The sequence below is a fragment of the Mustela nigripes genome, chromosome 18 (assembly GCF_022355385.1).
Source record: "Mustela nigripes isolate SB6536 chromosome 18, MUSNIG.SB6536, whole genome shotgun sequence".
NCBI classification, from domain to species: Eukaryota; Metazoa; Chordata; class Mammalia; order Carnivora; family Mustelidae; genus Mustela; species Mustela nigripes.
This window is the reverse complement of record NC_081574.1, coordinates 6318085-6337989: the sequence shown is the minus strand read 5'-3', so window position 1 is coordinate 6337989 and position 19905 is coordinate 6318085. Positions and strand designations below refer to the sequence as shown.

Genomic DNA, 19905 nt, shown 5'->3' with positions numbered 1-19905 from the left:
TTGGGCCATTACTCCGAGTGATGCAACAAAACAAGTCCTCATGCCCTGTGGATCCACAGTGAACAGACTCTTCTTGACCCAAAGCAGAAAGGAGGAGGATGGTGGCTCCCCGGGGACATGCTGCTCAAATCAGCTCCTGTCCCCTTGGTTTATCATCAGTCAACTCTGTGCAGTGGTATTCTAGAAGACACAGGAGCCAGAAGCAATGAGACCCAGAAATGGACTATTTGATTGGGTGAATTTATTTATATAAAGATAGAATATTAGAGGAGGAGAAAAGTAGAGGTGGAGGTATCGTGGGTGAGCACCAAGCACAATATGGGGACAAGGGAGAATGGCTGACTTTCCGGAGGAAGCAAGGGTCAAACTCTCAGTCACCTGCCAGACCCTCACAGTACTCACCCATGCAAGCCAATTTTCTCCTCCCAAATCCAAGTAACTATAGTTCTCTGCAAATCCTCCAAGCTATTCATTTATACTCAGTGTTTTTGTGACATTGGGAATGACCACCAGGCAGGCAATGAGAGCCCTGTGTCCCTCTCTCCCTTTCTTCTTGCCACCCCTTGCTCAAGATGTGGAGTGGAGACACCTTCAAGTTTCTTCTAAAATGCCCTGGTTCTAAATACATGAATTGCCTCCTTCTGGAAGCCCTCTAAGGTTCCCCCTTTCCTGCTCTTACAGCCAGTCACTACACAGGGTATCTGAAGAATGAGGATGGTGAACCTTAGTTCAAACACACCTCAGCAGGTGGAAGCGTCAAGAAAGGAGGCATATTTGTAGGAATGTCACCAGACTGGACAAGGAAATAGGTGCTGGTTTAAGGAGACGCCAAGGAGGGTTTACCTGGCATTACTTGAGAGATGCAGAAGACGAAGATGAGAAGGAGAAAGAGCTTCATGGCGCTGAGTCTGTGGAGAACTCCTCGAAGTCCCTTGACAAGAGAAGACAAACAGCAGTGTAACAGGGTTGAATAAAAAGTCATTTAAAGCCTCCTCTTTTATAAGTTTGAACGAGGTGACTAAACACGGCCGAGAATGTCCATTGTGATCAGAGCACTGACTGACATGTAGAGTGGACAATGAAGGCCGGAAAATAAACAAGGACAGCGATTAGCAATGTTTGGTACAGGGCTGGGGTCATTTCTTTTGTTAGCGTTGAACAAATCAAGGCCTAGGAAGAACAGTAATGGTAGTGACATGATAATGACTAGGATTCATGGAACATTTACTCTATGAAAAACCTGGCATGGTTGGTAGGACCTTTTTTCTCAGTTATTCTCAGGGAATGAGAATAATCTGCTCCTGCAACTTGGGGACAATTACAGTCACACCAGGACTTGTGTTTTTCCAGTCATCTCGCTAGTGCTTCGTAGAACAGAAACCACCACCTACCTCTTATGACTCACCTCCCAAGTCGCTATTCCCTGTGAAGAGGTGGTCGTTCTGATCTCCAGACGTCTGAAGTCTCTTCTGAGCTCAGCCATTTCATGTGTTCTTAATAAGGTCTGTCCCTGCCTCGTCTGACCAGGGAAATTCTCCTGTTCCAGCAATGACCCTACTGATTCAGGTCCCTGTCCCGGCCACAGTGATGTCTCATGACTGAGACAACCTCGTGTCCTCGGCTCTTGTCCTGCCGAGCAAACACAGTTTCTGGTGTAGGTGAAAGCGGAGGGGATTTCCTTCTTAGCCAAAGCCTGAGGAAGAACCAGTTGTTCTCTTTGCAAATTAGGCCCTTGTCTTGAGGCAGGGGATTTAGTGCAACCTACCTCTCACATTTTACTTCACCTGCCATTTCACTCTTCACCTGCCAGTAATCAGGGCTTGGCTACCTGACCCTGACCTTGACCCAGAATCTCACGGAGCTCAGGAAATCCTCATCCAGAAAATTTTGCATTCCTCAAAAAACAATGATTCCCCCTGGATGAACCATTGTCTACAACAATTGTCCTCAGGAGTGGCTAACTCAAGGATTTTCATACCTTTCCCTCTTCTCCCTAGGCAATGGTCGATAGCTTGCCTTACACTCAGACACGTAAGTAGAACTGAAAGGGAAGAGTGTATTGAAGGAGATTATTTCTGCCTTCCTGCTGCCAGAAGCAAAGTAGCCTCACTTGATGCAGGTCCTAATATGAGCCTTAAATGTACACACGAGGAAAATAAGACTAGAGATATTTAGTGTAGTGATAGCGTTTGTATGTGGCGAAGTGAAAATCAGAATCAGAAGTCTGGGTCCAGATTCCGAATCCTTTCCTACTGCTCTTAGAATAATCCATTAAAATTTTTACATTTTAAAAGAATAAAAAATTAACTAATCGTCACTTCCCATAGACTAGTGATAATTTAGACATTAGGGCATAAAAATAAAAATTTTTATGATATTACCCCAGCCAGTGTAAAAATCCACCATACATAGCAGCAATGTCCACAGTAGCCAAACTGTGGAAGGAGATGAGACGCCCTTCAACAGAGGGATGGATAAAGAAGATGTGTCCGTATATATAGTGGAATGTCACTCAGCCCTCAGGAAAGATGAATACCCACCGTTTGCATCAACATGGATGGAACTGGTGGATATTATGGTAAGTGAAGTAGTCAAGCAGAGAAAGATAATTGTCATATGGTTTCACTCATATGTGGAACAGGAGGAATCGTGCGGAGGACCACAGGGGAAGGGAAGGAAAACTGAAAGTGAAGAAATCGGAGAGGGAGATGAACCATGAGAGACTCTGGACTCAAGGAAAAAAACTGAAGGTCACAGAAGGGGTGGAGGGAAGAGGGATGGGGAACCGGGTGATGGATATTGGGGAGGGCACGTGTGGTGAGGAGCACTGGGTGGTACACATAACTAATGAATCACTGAATACTTCATCAAAAACTAATGATGTAGTACTGTATGGTGGCTAACTGAACAGAATAATAAAAAATAAAAAGAAGTCCATAGCCTATGAGCAAGAAATGGTCTCTCGCCCATGAAATCTGCCAGCCCCTGGTCTTGGGCTTCCAGCCTCCAGAAAGGTGAGAAATAGGTACGTAAACTGTTATTTATAGCCCCTCCCTGGTCTAAGGTACTGTGTTACAGCAGCCCAAACAAACTAAGACCCACACCATATACAAAATATTTAATATCTCTATGATGGATGGCACCGCTGAAAATCTTACCTATATTAATGAATCTGGAACAATTTACCTCTAGCTCTGCTAGTTTTTGCTTACATATTTTGAAAGCACTTTTGAAAGTGCTTACAATTTAAAAAATTTTTTTGAGCGAGTGAGCGAGAGGGAGAGAGCGCGCAAGCAGGGGAGAGGGGCAGAGGGGCAGAGGGAGAGGGAGAAGCAGGCTCTCCACTGAGCAGAGAGCCTGATGCAAGACTTGATCCCAGAACCCCAGGGTCATGACCTGAGTTGAAGCCAGACACTCAACTGACTGAGACACCCAGGTTCCCAAGTGCTTAAAAATTTAAAATGATTACATCTTTTTAGTTAATTGAAATATTTATCATTATGCAGTAACCCTCTCTTCACCCAACAGGGTGGGGTGTTTATTTTCCTGGATAAACAGCTATGCTACCCTTTCGTTACAATACCTCTAGTTCTCTTCCCTTTTTCTTAACCTTTCCAAGTCCTTAAACTTTGTGTCTCTTCTACATAGCATGCAGCCGGAGTGAGTTCTTTTACCCAGACTGATTTATTTCCATCTATTCATGTATTATGTTTACTGTAATTACTAATACATGGAGATTATTGCTACCATTTTGTTCTGACTACGTGTTTCCTTTTTCTATGCTGTTTGCTTCCTTCTGTGCCTTTGTTAATTGAGTTCTTGCTTTTTTTGTTTTATTTTCCCATTTTTTTTTTCCCTCTACTGGCTTGGAAGTTACACACTAGGTTTCTTTTGTGTTGGAGATTGTGCTTGGAATTCTACCATGCACACTTTGAAAGGTCTCAAGTTAACACATTATCCTCATTCCCAACCAATAGAAGAACCTTAAGACGTCAGTTGTGATCACCTCCTTGTAACTCACAGAAACACAGAAAAGAAAGGTGGTCACCAGGTGCTAGGGAATGGAGGAAACAGGAAGACATCGTTTATAAGACACAGTCGCAGTAATGTAGGATGGATAAATCCTGCAGAGTTGGTACAGGGCATCATGACTAGAGCTAACAATATTGTATGTTTATTGTAAATTTGCTGAGACAGCGGTACTTGGGGGACTCAGTTGGTTGGGTGATCACACTCAGATCTTCCACTCAGATCACAATCCCAGGGTTCTAGGATCAAGTCCCGCATTGGGCTCCCTGCTCAGCAGGGAGCCCGTTTCTCCCTCTCCCTCTGTCCCTTCCCCTGCTCATTCTCTCTCTCTTTCTCTCCCTCAAATAAATAGTGTTTAAAACTAACGTCACAGACCGGGAATATTCAAGTCCTGTAACCCCCGTAGGCAGACTATTTGAGAAGTCAGTGCCAATGAAGAGCAGCAGAGAGAGTAACATTGGTAACCATATCTGGATAACTTTACAAACACTGATTTACAGCTGGTAATAATGAGTCCACTGTTCATGTACAAACCTGCACTAAATTTTCTTTGGTTGTTCGTTGATGGGGACCTGGTCATAGAGATGGTCCTCTTTATTACTCGTCGTCACAATTCCTCTCACACTCCTTTCTTTTTCCTGTGACTGTTTAGGTTTTGGAAGGATGTTGGTAAAACTTATCTGTCCCCTTCGTCCTTCAGCTTCCGGGTCACCTTGGGTGACCTCCTGCATCCTCTCCCCACCAGGTCCAGATTGGCTTTGTAAATAGCAGAAAGCCACACCCGTGCCTCAGTTCGCTCCCTCTCCCGAGGGAGGATAGGGACATTCTAGTGGAGAGGTGACTTCCTCGGGACTCGACAGCAGATGTCATGCCCTGAACCAGAGAAGTGAACAAGGAAGACACACACAAAGTAATCACACCTATCAGCGGATGCCTTCTGACCTTCTGCCGTTGAGGTTCCTCTCTGGATGATCTTTTGGTGCACCTGCCTGTGCCCAGCACCACACCCCTAACGCTGGGCTCCCTCAACAGCGCCTCCCACTGGGCACTTTATCTGCTGCACGAGCACATCCCAGGGCCAAGCCCTGTCCTCACGTGGCCTCACCCCACTCTAGGGGACCCTTTCCTATCCAGCCTTCCTGCAGTTGTTAAAGAAAACCATAACCTCCCTTCCACGTGGATAGAGTATTATAGACCAGCCAAAAGAAACGTCTTCGATCACGCTCCTTCACTGACGGTGTCATCTTGTGATTTAACTAAACGGAGTCTGGTTTCTACACCCGCCAAAGGAGGCCGATAAACCAGTCTAAGAATGACAGGTTATATGAATGAAAATGCTTTGCAAAATATAAAGCATAATATAAATTTTATTCTTACATCGTCTCCCTCTCACTGACTACCCCTCCGTGGAAGACAACTGTTCCTTTAATCGATCCTAATGACACAATAATTGAATAGTGAGACCAGCATGTCGTTTGGGTTATTAGGACAAGGGAACCATGCTCAGATCCCGGCATCAGGGCCTCTCGGCTGCTCCATGTGCCCCGTCAGCTCCTCTTTACTTTGCAGCAAACGGTGAACGCCCGGCAGGGGCCTCGGAAGGGCTCACAGTCTGGGGTCCCTTGCTTCAGGCAGATCCCACCACGGAGGTAGCAGGGTCTTTCAAAATTGAACCCCCTGGTGCTGTCTGCAAAATGAAAAGGTGTTTGAATGAAGCTGAAGGTGTGGGGAGGAATGCTGAGGACCTCATGGAGGGAAGCCCTGTACCTCCCAGTCCAACACTGACAGCCAGCAGCTTGGCTCCAAGAGTGGGACGCTCATTCTGCAGCAAGGTATCGCTGTCAGTGACAAATTGTCCTTCCTGACAAGTTTTTCCCACCTGGACATTAACTGGAGGGTAAGAGGAGCCACTTCTAGGTGCTCCTCACCAAGCCCCCAGCCCCGATACCCATCACAGAACCGTCTGAAGAAAGCCTTACCCAGCGAGACTCAAGATCACCCCTGGGACATGAGCAGAAGCGCTCCCCAGGCGGGGCCCGTGTTCAGGATCGTTGTCTCCAACAGGTGATTCAACTAATTGTCTCTAATCATCCAGTTCATCCACAGGGTAGTGGGGGAGCAGAAGACAGCTACCTAACAAGCCTTTTCCACAGGACTTTGTAAATCCCCTTCAAGGAATGTTTAACCTTGTCAAGAAGTTACTTTGGGGTGTCGAATGGCCTCTAAGCAGCCCCCGCTGCTTGACTCTTGGGCTATGGTGGGCTTGGGAAAAGGAGGGCATCGTGGCTGGTATTTACCGTGCAGTACCTGGAAGATGATAACGGCAGTGATAAGGACCACGTGGAGGAGTCTCATTGCTTCGGAGCTGAGCTTTCCCAAGGGCTGATGGTGAGAAGCAAGAGGATACAGTCAGAAGCCCAAGGGTCAAGGTCAGAGAAGGTCACAGCAGCCCAGGGACTGGGGTCGTGATGAACTCGCCCTGCCCAAGGCCCCCCTCCTCTGTCGTCAGCAGGTGCAACCACAGCAGCTCCCCGAGCCCCAGCTGCTGGCCCTGTTTTTCTCTCAGCCTGTGGGTTGAAGCACTGCAATGGTTTTCTTAACTAAGTTTTTAAAATTGTAATTCCAGTTTAGGTAACATACAATGGGGTATTAGTGTCAGATGTACAATATAGAGATTCAACACCTGGGACACCTCACAGCAGGTGCACGCCTTCATCCCTGGCACCTGTGTCGCCCATTTCTCCACCCACCTCCCCTCTGGGGACCATCAGTGCATTCTCTAGAGTGAAGAGTCTGTTTCTTGGTTTGCCTCTCTTCTCTCTTTTACCATTTGCTTAATTGTTTTGTTTCTTAGATCCCACATATGAGTGAAATCAGATGGTATTTGTCTTTTCTCTGACTGACTTATTTCACTTAGCATAGTACTCTTTAGCTCCATCCATGTCTTTGCAAATGACAGGATTTCATTCTTTTTACGACTGAGTAATAGTCCATTATATATATGATATGTATATCATATATATATTTTTTACCATATGTATGCCATATCTTCTTAAAAATCCACTCAATGGATTGGGCTGCCTCCATATCTTGGCTATTGCAAATAATGCTGCTATAAACATAGGGGTGGATGTATCCCTTTGAATTAGTATTGGGCATTTTGGGGTAAATATTCAGCAATGTAATGACTGGATGGTAGGGAAGTTCTGTTTTTAGAGGCACTGCTATCTGACCTCCCCAAGTGAGGTTGGAGTCTATCCAGGCAAAGCTGAAGCTACAGCCCCTGAGGGTGAGAGGGAAGGCTGACAGCCAAGATGCTACAAAAAGGAGAATCAAGGAAGTTCCTCACAGGGAAGGAAGTTCATCAGAAAAGAATTTGAGGCAAGCCGACGGGATGGCCCAGGGCTCCTTACAGAAGATCCAGAATGGCGGTGGCTTGGCTCTAACCCTCCTGGAGGATCCATGTTGAGGGAAGAAAGAGTTCATACTTGTTAAAAATTAGGGGGAAAACAAGCCCCATTATTCCTACGATTTGAGTATTATCATTTAATTTTGTTTCAATTAATTACTTTCCTGGTTATAAAAAATAACACACATGGGAAAACTGCAAATAATAGAGAAATGTAAAAACTGGAAGGTAAAACAACCCATAGCCGTACCTTCCAACTACTTTCAATTTTAACCACTATTTACACCTCAGAGTACTTCTATTCTTTTCCCTTGTGAACTAAATCATGTAAATATTAATTTTTAACTTTAAAATATAGGATCATAATTCATAACAAGATCCACTGCAGTTTTTTTCCCCACTTCAATATTATCTTAGACACTCTTTAATGTCTATTGAAATACATTGGTTTCACATTATTTGTGTGACTAAACATATATCTTTAGAAATTCATAGAACCCTTAACATTTGTATAAATTCCTAGACACAGAACATCAACCTACCCAAGTGTTTCAAGTTTTATGGGCATTGCCCACTGGTCCACTCAAGAAACTACTCTACCACTTTATCTGCTTACTGACAATGTGTAGAAATACCTTTTAACTGTTGATAATCTTATCAGTACTGGTCATTATCAACTGCTTCAATCTTTGCAGATCACATGAGTGAAAAATAACATTGCCTGTTTGCTTTAACATATCTTTTTAACATTATTTCGGAGGTTTAGCGTTTGCTAAAAATGTTCATGGGTTATTTTTTCTCTCAGTACCTGTTCATATAGTTCACCTGCTTCTCTATTTTCCCATTCATCTGTTCTTACTGACTTCTGAGAACTCTCTGCTTATTTAAAGTCATTAATCCTTTATCACATGCCTTGCAAAAACTGTTCCTGGCTTCCTGTTTGCTTTGCCCCCCCTCATCTAGTAGCCAGAATTTGTGTCTACTCTCAATGATTATTTTTTAACTTGTTCACCTTTGGTTTTTCTTAAAGATATATTTTATCCGTGTGTTTACCTAATTATGTCTGTATTCCCAGTCAGTTTCATCCTCAGTTCTTTGGCTCAGAAATGGAAATTGTTCTGAAAAGCTGTGACAGATGTGGGTTCCCAGGAATGACATGAAGACTGGTTCATGCCCCACTTAGAAATATGAATTTTCTAAGCCCACCACGACACCCTCACACTCTAACCCTGTGCTACCTCGGAAGAAAGGCACATGTCTGAGTTTATGTCTTTGTTCTCTTAAAACACAGTCTTGCACAGAAGAGAAACAAAATCACACATGATGGGCAGGGATGGACGATAACCAGGCCTACCCTGATGTGACAATACTGCAGGACACCCTGGAGAGAGCAGATGAGCCATGTTGCATATGAGTGAAAGCACCTAATCCTAACTTTGCCAGATATCAAATGCCCAGAAAGGCTCAGGCCGCGGGGTAGATTCTGCTCTTGCCCCACTTCCATTGTCTCTTCTTGTGCCATGCTTGCATGATGTTAACTTGCATTTAGTACCATGGAATATTACTCAGACATGAAGAGAGTGAAATCTTGCCATTGCAATGATGTGGATGGAGCTAAAGGGTACAATGCTAAGTGAAATAAGTCAGTCAGAAAATGACAAATACCATCTGAGTTCACTCATATGTGGAATTTAAGAAACAAAACAAATGAGCAAAGGGGAAAGGGAAAGAGAAGCAAGAAATAGACTCAACTCCAGAGAACATACTGATAATTCCCAGAGGGGAGGTGGGTGGGGGACAGGGGAAACAGGTGCTAGGGATGAAGGCTGCACCTGTCATGACCAGCACCAGGTGACGTATGGAAGTGTTAAATCGCTATATTGTACACCTGAAACTAATACTACACTGTATGTTAACTGTTATTTAGATAGAATTTAACAAAAAGAAAAGGAAAATGAGTTATATGCTGATTTTCAGCTGTGCAGGGATCAAGGATCAACTGTATCATCTTCTTAATAAAATGTTTTAATGTGGCATTAAAAAAAAAGTCAAGCCTCCTCTCTAGTTCTTGCAGGGATGCACGGCCAGTCTGAATGAGTCAGCCTTACAAACTTTTCAAATACTTAATCAAGTTAAAAACAAGTTTATTGCCTTGTTCATTGACACTGCATTGAAATGACAGGTTTTGTTTAAGAAAAGCTGATGGTGGGGCACCTGGGTGGCTCAGTGGGTTAAAGCCTCTGCCTTCAGCTCAGGTCATGATCCCAGGGTCCTAGAATCGAGCCCCGCATCGGGCTCTCTGCTCCGTGGATAAGCCTGCTTCCTCCTCTCTCTCTCTCTGCCTGCCTCTGTGCCTATTTGTGATATCTCTCTCTGTCAAAAAAATAAATAAAATCTTAAAAAAAAAAAAAGAAAAGAAAAGCTGATGGTGGATGATTGAGTCTCTTCAAGAACAAGGTTCTAGCTTCCATGTTTATGCCTTTTTTTGAAGATACCCTTTTTTGTGGTCTTCCAAACATTTCTTCATCTAGATCTAGAACAGTTCTTGGGACTTCATTTCTGATAGTTTACACTTTCTCTTTGTATTTGAGTTAAAAACAAAGACTCTTCTGGGTATTTTATAATTACCACTCCTTCTCCCTTGGTGTTTTATAATTGGCTCCCGTTTGCACAGAATGCGCTACTGATGGCACGCAATGATTTTGTCCCTTGCCTCACTGGTTGGATTTTGATTGGTCTTCTTGTGGTGCCTTCTCAATGGTTTTTTAAGTATAAAATCATAAACCTGCAAAAATTATGATTTAGCCCCCTTGATTCTGAGGTATAGACTTGACACTTTTCTCTTCTCATTAACTTACGTAGACTCACAATCAGTGGAGCCCTCAGATCACCTTCCCCGACCGGCTTGCTTAACCAAGATATGCTCCCTTATTGCTCAACTATGGTCAAGATAATGTCACCTCCAAGCCTGCAAGAGATGCCCCTCATCTGACAGGACTCCTTCCCAGTCACCACAATGCAAATTTTGCCTTATTTCCCCCATTTTTTTCTTTCTTGTTCTCTGACTCCTCCCTTCTCGGGTCAAAGAGCAACTTCCTTAATCCCCAAAACCAAACAAGATTTTTCAAAAATAGATTTTAAAAGTTAAAAAAAAAAATAGATGCCCCAGGAGTTTCTTGTCACATGTCATTCCTTCCATGAAACCCTTTGATTTTTCTTCCAGGACTTAACTATTCATTTCAATTCATGCATTAAGCACAAGCTGTGGTTTCAGCCCAGATGTCCCTGGGGAATCAGAAACCAGTGAAGGGAGTGAGAGGGTTTTAGGGACAACACTGTCATTCAAGGCTTCTGTGACCCCCAGACTGAGTCCACCACTGTCTCAAGGCCCAGAGTTGACATGAGTTAGTTTATGTCAAGATTTCCATTTGACAAGTGAGATCCAGAGGAAATTCTACTTTGGGTCTAGGAATTTGGGCTATTACTGTTTATAAGCTCTGAGAGAAGTCTCTGGAGGATGTAGGGAAGGGAAGAAAAATAATGTCAAAAAGAAGAGGAACTGATATTTTTAAGGAAAGGAAGTAGACATGAAGGGAGGGAGGAAGACAGGAAAAGAGAAGGAGAGAGAGAGAGACAAAAAGACCATGTGAATCTCATATAAAATTCTCCCCGAGTATTGGCGCAATAAGGCCCTTGAGTCTGCTCCTCTGGGTAGGTGACTTCCAGAAGGGCAGGCCACAGAACAGATGGCCCTGGGTCAGCACTTCTGTTCTCTGCTCTATAAAGAGAAAACAAAATACTGGCTGCTCTGTTCTCAGCCCATTCCCTGGCCTATGGAGGTCTGAGCTGACAAGCACCACCCTGAGCAGACCAGTCTCACTGAATGACCCTTCTCTGACTCTTACTAGAAAAATAGAAACCATCTCCCTAATCATGAACCAGCTGGACGTCCTATTAGCTGTTGACCCATATGTCACCCAGAAGCCCACGAGATCTTGAAAACTCATGGTGGGGTCTGCTACTCTTTGTTTCCCTGGTGTGGAGCTCTTCCGTACAAACCAGACAGAGAACAACTTCAGCTTTAATAGGAATAAGAAACACTTTTCATGAAGCTACAGAAACCTAGAAGTCACCTCTTTTTCCTGGGCTAACCTATCACCTGTCTGCCAATGTTCACCAGGCTCTCCTGGGCCTTCCCTTCTCTGCTCTGAGGAGCCTCTGACCTTTGCTCCTTGGGCAGGGGAATTACTGTGCATTTTTTCTAATGTCCTGCTTCCAGTGAGAATCCAAGCAGGTGGCCTTCCAAGCTCCTAATATTTTACCTTAGGTCCGTTTAAATAAGCTCCATCATCTTATACTGGCAGATGGGTGGCTTTTGGTCTTCTACCACAGAGCCGTAAATCTGAGAATGAGCACCCGATGTGCCCAGTGGTGAGTAACAGGCATCTAGCCGTCACGCAAGCAAAGTGTTATGCCAGATGCTCTACGTGACCCTTGCATTTCCCCCTCGAGGCCACCCTTACAAATAGGTGGCCACCCTTACAAATAGGTTCTCACAGCGACTCTGTTCTAGAGATGAGGCAACAGGGCCCCACAGTGGCCAAGCAGGAACTGAACTCAGCTTTGAGTCAAACCTATGCTCAGAGCCTTCGTGTGAATTCACTCCATGCAGACTCGACTCCTCTGCAGAAGTAGCTCAGGTGTCCCAAGAACGTCACAGAAATAAGCGGGACATTCAGATTGGGGATGGTAGGCTCTGGTTCTGGCTCTGCCTTTGCCTCTGACTTCTGAGTCCTATTGCCCCAATCCCTCATCTACGAAATCACAGAACTGGGGCGGGCGACATCCCGAAACGCCGTCCTCATGTCTGAGACTGGCGGTCCCAGGCACTTCTGAGAGGTATGTACAGACCCAGCGGAAGAGAGTGAAGTGTGAGAGGGAAGCTCTTGCCCTGTGGATGGGACCTTCTGCCTGAAAACAAAGGAACTTGGCCTTGAACACACAGCCCTCTCCCAGGTCCTCCCCAAGTCCGCTCCCTGCTGAGCACTCACTCACCTCCTCTCCCTCCTGTGGGTAGCTGGGTGCCTTCCTCAAGCTCTTCTTCATTCTCCAGGGCTTGTTCCTGGAGGTGGCCCTAATGGCCTGACTTTGTTCTGATCACACTGCTCTAGTGAACTGGAGAAACCACTGAGGGGGGTCATTTCCAGAAGAGCGGCACGTTCTTGGCGGGGAGCCAAGGGCTAGCGACAGATGCTCCTATCAGCATTAGTGAATGTGGTTTTCCCAGGGGAGGCCTCGGCTAAGCAGCAGAATTTTTAGGAGACAGAAGGCCATGAAGGTGCCAGAAGACTCAGCATGTCCCTGCTTCTCAGGAAGGCCCTGGGAGAGCTCCACACCCGCACCCAGAGCTGAGCAGGTACCCTCATGTAGGAGGCACGAAGGGTTCAGGGGCCGAGTGCTGCCTCAGAGAGCACGTTGCAAGAAGGGAAACAGAGACCGAGAGAACTAGGAGACACGGAACAGATGAGAAGATGGGGAAAAGAAACTTCTGTGATGTCATGGGACTTCATTAGGGCTAAGACGGTCAACAACTGGGAAATGTAAGATCTCTGTGCAGAAGGGAGTAAATTGAAAGCAAATAGTGAAACACACCAGGAGCAAAAAGAAATAAAATCAAGCCTTGGGAGACAGATATTGAAACAAAGCATAACACTATGGCTAGACCAAAGCTACAGCCACGGAGGGAGGGGTGAAGTGGGAGGGCAATAAAGTCAGCACCCTGAGAGCTGTGGAGAGTGTTGTTACCCTCCATGCCTTGGTCAGTGCACAGTGGGTGCTCCAGAGAAGCACACTTGAAATAAATGGACAAAAGCGGTTTGGGTTGAAAACCACAGAAATCATTTGGGAGTATTATGAAAAAGTGCTCATAAGGGGCCCCTGGGTGGCTCAGTCAATCCAGTGTCTGCCTTCAGCTCAGGTTATAACCTTGGGATCCTGGGATTGAGCCCCGCATCGGGCTCCCTGCTCAGCAGGGAGTCTGCTTCTCCCTCTTCCTCTGCACCTTCTCCCCACTCATGTTCTTGCTCACTCTTCTCTCTCTTGCTCTCTCAAATAAATAAAATAAAATCTTTTTAAAAATGCTCATTCAAGAAAATAAATCATTATGAGTCAAGTTTTGATTCACCAAGAGAAACAGCAGAGTCAGGATACCTGGGCTGTGCTGCAGGGACACCCCCGGAGCAGGTAGCTTCTTGGCTGTTGGCCTTAGTGTCTCATCTGGAAAATGAGAAGACAAAGTTAGAATTTCTGGGCCTATCCACAGAAGTAGCCAGTAGTCAAGTGAGAAGAATTATAGAAACAGAAGTCAGTCAGGTGGGTGCGACCAGCCCTCACCTGATTCTCCATTTCCACGTCTCTCCTCGCCCCATTTCCAAGAACACGGTATGCTCAGCTCAGCATCACTCATTGGGAAAACCAGTCACTCTGCTCCTGCAATTTGCCAGTTACTTATCCAGAACCAGGGCACAAAATGAACAACATGTGATCTCAGAATGTGAGGGGCCTTGGGCTTGATTAAATAAATTCATTATGTAATAGTTCATGGTTATAAAGTACCATAAGCCCAAGGGATCCTATAGGAAGGAACAGTCATTGCTCTTTCTGTGTGGTGGGAGTGGGGGTCAGAGGCGGAAAAACTGGGAAATGTTTGCTGGGGAGTTAACACTTCATCTATGTCCTAAGAGATGAGTTGACATTTATGAGGCAGGCTCTGTGGTGAAGCTAGACCAGGAGAGAGGAAGACCATGGGCAAAGATCAGTGTGATTTTGGGAACTCACAAGTATGCGCTTTGGCTAAGGCACAGGAAAAAGGAAGTATTACAGGATATATAGAATCAGATCTTGGATGGTTGAATTTGTCCTGTAAGCAAAGAGAAGATGTTGAAGGATTTCAAACCAGAAGATGACATTGTCAAATGTGCGATTTAGAAATAACTTGGTGGTAGTATATAAGATGGATTCAGGAAGCCCAGGTATAGGACTGTGACCACCAGAAACTTCTTTTTAAAGTGGGAAAGTGAAATTGCAGGGTCATAGGGAAGTTCTATTTTTAATTTCTTGAGGAATCTCCACACTGTTCTCCAAAGAGGCTGCACCAACCTGCATTCCCACCAACAGTTTAAGAGGGTTCTCCTTTCTTCACATCCCCTCCACCACATGTTGTTTCCTGTCTTGTTAATTTTGGCCATTCTAACTGGTGTGAGGTGATATCTCAATGTAGTTTTAATTTGAATCTCCCTCTTGGCTAGTGATGATGAACATTCTTTCATGTGTCTGATAACCATTTGTATGTCTTCATTGGAGAAATGTCTGTTCATATCTTCTGCCCATTTTTTAATATGATTGCCTGTTTTGTGTGTGTTGAGTTTGAGGAGCTCATTATAGATTCTGGATATCAACCTTTTGTCTGTACTGTCATTTGCAAATATCTTCTCCCATTCCGTGGGTTGCCTCTTTGTTTTGCTGACTGTTTCCTTTGCTGTGCAGAAGCTTTTGATTTTGATGAAGTCCCAAAAGTTTATTTTCACTTTTGTTTCCTTTGCCTTTGGAGACATATCTTGAAAGAAGTTGCTGTGGCTGATATTGAAGAGATTACTGCCTATGTTCTCCTCTAGGATTCTGATGGATTCCTGTCTCACGTTGAGGTCTTTTATCCATTTTGAGTTTATCTTTGTGTACGGTGTAAGAGAATGGTCGAGTTTCATTCTTCTACATATAGCTGTCCAGTTTTCCCAGCACCATTTACTGAAGAGACTGTCTTTTTTTCCACTGTATATTTTTTCCTGTTTTGTCGAAGATTAATTGACCATAGAGTTGAGGGTCCATATCTGGGCTCTCTTATCTGTTCCACTGGTCTATGTGTCTGTTTTTATGCCAGTACCATGCTGTCTTGGTATTTACCCCAAAGATACAGATATAGTGAAAATAAGAGCCATCTGTACCCCAATGTTTATAGCAGCAATGGCCACGGTCGCCAAACTATGGAAAGAACCAAGATGCCCTTCAACGGATGAATGGATAAGGAAAATGTGGTCCATATATACTAGGAGTATTATGCCTCCATCAGAAAGGATGAATACCCAACTTCTGTAGAAACATGGACAGGACTGGAAGAGATTCTGCTGAGTGAAATAAGTCAAGCAGAGAGAGTCAATTATCATATGGTTTCACTTATTTGTGGAGCATAACAAATAGCATGGAGGACAAGGGGAGATGGAGAGGAGAAGGGAGTTGGGGGAAATTAGAAGGGGAGGTGAACCATGAGAGACTATGGACTCTGTAAAATAATCTGAGGGGTTTGAAGTGGCAGGGGGGTGGGAGGTTGGGGTACCAGGTGGTGGGTATTAGAGAGGGCATGGATTGCATGGAGCACTGGGTGTGGTGCAAAAATAATGACTACTGTTATACTGAAAAGAAAGAAATTTAATTTAAAAAATAAAATGAAATTAAAAAAAACTATAAAAAAAATAAAGTGGGGGGGAGGGGTCAAGATGGCGGAGAAGTAGCAGGCTGAGACTACTTCAGCTAGCCGGAGATCAGCTAGATAGCTTATCTAAAGATTGCAAACACCTGCAAATCCATCAGCAGATCAAAGAGAAGAAGAACAGCAATTATGGAGACAGAAAAACAACCACTTTCTGAAAGGTAGGACCAGCGGAGAAGTGAATCCAAAGCGACGGGAAGATAGACAGGGGGGGGAGGGGCCGGCTCCCGGCAAGCGGCAGAGCAACGGCGCACAAAATCGGGACTTTTAAAAGTCAGTTCCGCTGAGGGACATCGCTCCAGAGGCTAAACCGGGGCGAAGCCCACGCGGGGTCAGCGTGGCCTCAGGTCCCGCAGGGTCACAGAAGGATCGGGGGTGTCTGAGTGTTGCAGAGCTTCCGGGTGTTGGAACGGGAAAGCCGGCTACAGAGACAGAGCTGACAGTAAGCTGGCAGCTCGGAGTGACCTTGAACCGGTCGCAGGCTCGGTGAGCTCAGAGCGCGGCCGGAGGTCAGGCAGACGGGAGTAACTGGGCGCGGTTCTCTGAGGGCGCACTGAGGAGTGGGGCCCCGGGCTCTCGGCTCCTCCGGGCGGAGACCAGGAGGCCGCCATTTGTATTCCCGTCCTCCGGAACTCTACGGAAAGCGCTCAGGGAACAAAAGCTCCTGAAAGCGAACCCGAGCGGATTACTCACCCCGGCCCCCGGTAAGGGCGGTGCAATTCCGCCTGGGGCAAAGAAACTTGATAATCACTACAACAGGCCCCTCCCCCAGAAGATCAACAAGAAATCCAGCCGAGACCAAGTTCACCTACCAAGTAGTGCGGTTTCAATACCAAGGAGAGCAGCAGAATTCCAGAGGAGGAGAAAGCAAAGCACGGAACTCATGGCTTTTTCCCTGTGATTTTTTTTTAGTCTTTCAGTTAATTTAATTTTTGTCTTTTTCATTTTTTGTTTTTTTTCTCGCATTCTGGTAAATTTTTTTTAACTTTTACCTTTTTCTTTTTTAACGTTTTTTAAATAGTTTATCCAATATATATATTTTTTCTTTTTTATATTTTTCTTATTTGTTTTCATTTTTTTAATTCTTTTCTTTTCTTTTTTCTTTCTTCCTTTGTGAACCTCTTTTTATCCCCTTTCTCTCCCCTCACGATTTGGGATCTCTTCTAATTTGGTTAAAGCATATTTTCCTGGGGTTGTTGCCACCCTTTTAGTATTTTACTTGCTCCTTCATATACTCTTATCTGGACAAAATGACAAGACAGAAAAATTCAACACAAAAAAAAAAAAAAAGAACAAGAGGCAGTACCGAAGGCTAGGGACATAATCAATACAGACATTGGTAATATGTCAGATCTAGAGTTCAGAATGACAATTCTCAAGGTTCTAGCCGGGCTCGAAAAAGGCATGGAAGATATTAGAGAAACCCTCTCGAGAGATATAAAAGCCCTTTCTGGAGAAATAAAAGAACTAAAATCTAACCAAGTTGAAATTAAAAAAGCTATTAATGAGGTGCAATCAAACATGGAGGCTCTCACTGCTAGGATAAATAAGGCAGAAGAAAGAATTAGTGATATAGAAGACCAAATGACAGAGAATAAAGAAGCTGAGCAAAAGAGGGACAAACAGCTACTGGACCACGAGAGGAGAATTCAAGAGATAAGTGACACCATAAGACAAAACAACATTAGATAATTGGGATTCCAGAAGAAGAAGAAAGAGAGAGGGGAGCAGAAGGTATACTGGAGAGAATTATTGGGGAGATTTCCCCAATATGGCAAAGGGAACGAGCATCAAATCTCAGGAGGTTCAGAGAATGCCCCTCAAAATCAATAAGAATAGGCCCACACCCCATCACCTAATAGTAAAATTTACAAGTCTCAGTGACAAAGAGAAAATCCTGAAAGCAGCCCGGGAAAAGAAGTCTGTAACATACAATGGTAAAAATATTAGATTGGCAGCTGACTTATCCACAGAGACCTGGCAGGACAGAAAGAGCTGGCATGATATTTTCAGAGCACTAAACGAGAAAAACATGCAGCCAAGAATACTATATCCAGCTAGGCTATCATTGAAAATAGAAGGAGAGATTAAAAGCTTCCAGGACAAACAACAACTGAAAGAATTTGCAAACACCAAACCAGCTTTACAGGAAATATTGAAAGGGGTCCTCTAAGCAAAGAGAGAGCCTACAAGTGGTAGATCAGAAAGGAACGGAGACCATATACAGTAACAGTCACCTTACAGGCACTAAATTCATATCTCTCAATAGTTACCCTGAATGTTAATGGGCTAAATGCCCCTGTCAAAAGACACAGGGTATCAGAATGGATAAAAAAACAAAACCCATCTATATGTTGCCTCCAAGAAACACATTTTAAGCCCGAAGACACCTCCAGATTTAAAGTGAGGGGGTGGAAAAGAATTTACCATGCTAATGGACATCAGAAGAAAGCAGGAGTGGCCATCCTTATATCAGATCAATTAGATTTTAAGCCAAACACTATAATAAGAGATGAGGAAGGACACTATATCATACTCAAAGGGTCTGTCCAACAAGAAGTTTTAACAATTTTAAATATCTATGCCCCCAACGTGGGAGCAGCCAACTATATAAACCAATTAATAACAAAATCAAAGAAACACATAAACAATAAGACAATAATAGTAGGGGAGTTTAACACTCCTCTCACTGAAATGGACAGATCATCCAAGCAAAAGATCAGCAAGGAAATAAAAGCCTTAAACGACACACTGGACCAGATGGACATCACAGATATATTCAGAACATTTTATCCCAAAGCAACAGAATACACATTCTTCTCTAGTGCACATGGAACATTCTCCAGAATAGATCACATCCTCGGTCCTAAATCAGGACTCGACCGGTATCAAAAGATTGTGATCATTCCCTGCATATTTTCAGACCACAATGCTCTAAAGCTAGAACTCAAACACAAAAGGAAGTTTGAAAAGAAGCCAAATACATGGAGACTAAACAGCATCCTTCTAAAGAATGAATGGGTCAACCGGGAAATTAAAGAAGAATTGAAAAAAATCATGGAAACAAATGATAATGAAAATACAATGGTTCAAAATCTGTGGGACACAACAAAGGCAGTCCTGAGAGGAAAATATATAGCAGTACAAGCCTTTCTCAAGAAACAAGAAAGGTCTCAGGTACACAACCTAACCCTACACCTAAAGGAGCTGGAGGAAGAACAAGAAAGAAACCCTAAGCCCAACAGGAGAAGAGAAATCATAAAGATCAGAGCAGAAATCAATGAAATAGAAACCAAAAAAAACAATAGAACAAATCAACGAAACTAGGAGCTGGTTCTTTGAAAGAATTAATAAAATTGATAAACCCCTGGCCCGACTTATCAAAAAGAAAAGAGAAAGGACCCAAATAAATAAAATCATGAATGAAAGAGGAGAGATCACAACTAACACCAAAGAAATACAAACTATTATAAGAACATACTATGAGCAACTCTACGGCAATAAATCTGACAATCTGGAAGAAATGGATGCATTCCTAGAAACATATAAACTACCACAACTGAACCAGGAAGAAATAGAAAGCCTGAACAGACCCATAACCAGTAAGGAGATTGAAACAGTCATTAAAAATCTCCAAACAAACAAAAGCCCAGGGCCAGACGGCTTCCCGGGGGAATTCTACCAAACATTTAAAGAAGAAATAATTCCTATTCTCCTGAAACTGTTCCAAAAAATAGAAATGGAAGGAAAACTTCCAAACTCATTTTATGAGGCGAGCATCACCTTGATCCCAAAACCAGACAAGGATCCCATCAAAAAAGAGAGCTATAGACCAATATCCTTGATGAACACAGATGCGAAAATACTCACCAAAATACTAGCCAATAGGATTCAACAGTACATTAAAAGGATTATTCACCACGAC

General features: G+C 43.9%; 1 long non-coding RNA gene across 6 annotated transcripts in view; it reads right to left on the bottom strand.

Annotated features, from left to right (window-relative positions):
- Window positions 1-5388: 5388 nt before the first annotated feature.
- The window catches only part of LOC132006600 (uncharacterized), a 64262-nt gene continuing 49745 nt past the window's right edge, over window positions 5389-19905 (bottom strand). For 5 of the 6 annotated variants that reach the window (XR_009401152.1, XR_009401153.1, XR_009401150.1 and 2 more), the window contains 3 exons: window positions 13649-13714; window positions 6337-6411; window positions 5389-5716 (listed from right to left, as the gene is read on the bottom strand). This is a non-coding gene — a long non-coding RNA (uncharacterized LOC132006600). Of the gene's footprint in view, window positions 5717-6326; window positions 6412-13648; window positions 13715-19905 lie in introns of all 6 variants that reach the window. The other variant, XR_009401151.1, reaches the window with a different exon arrangement.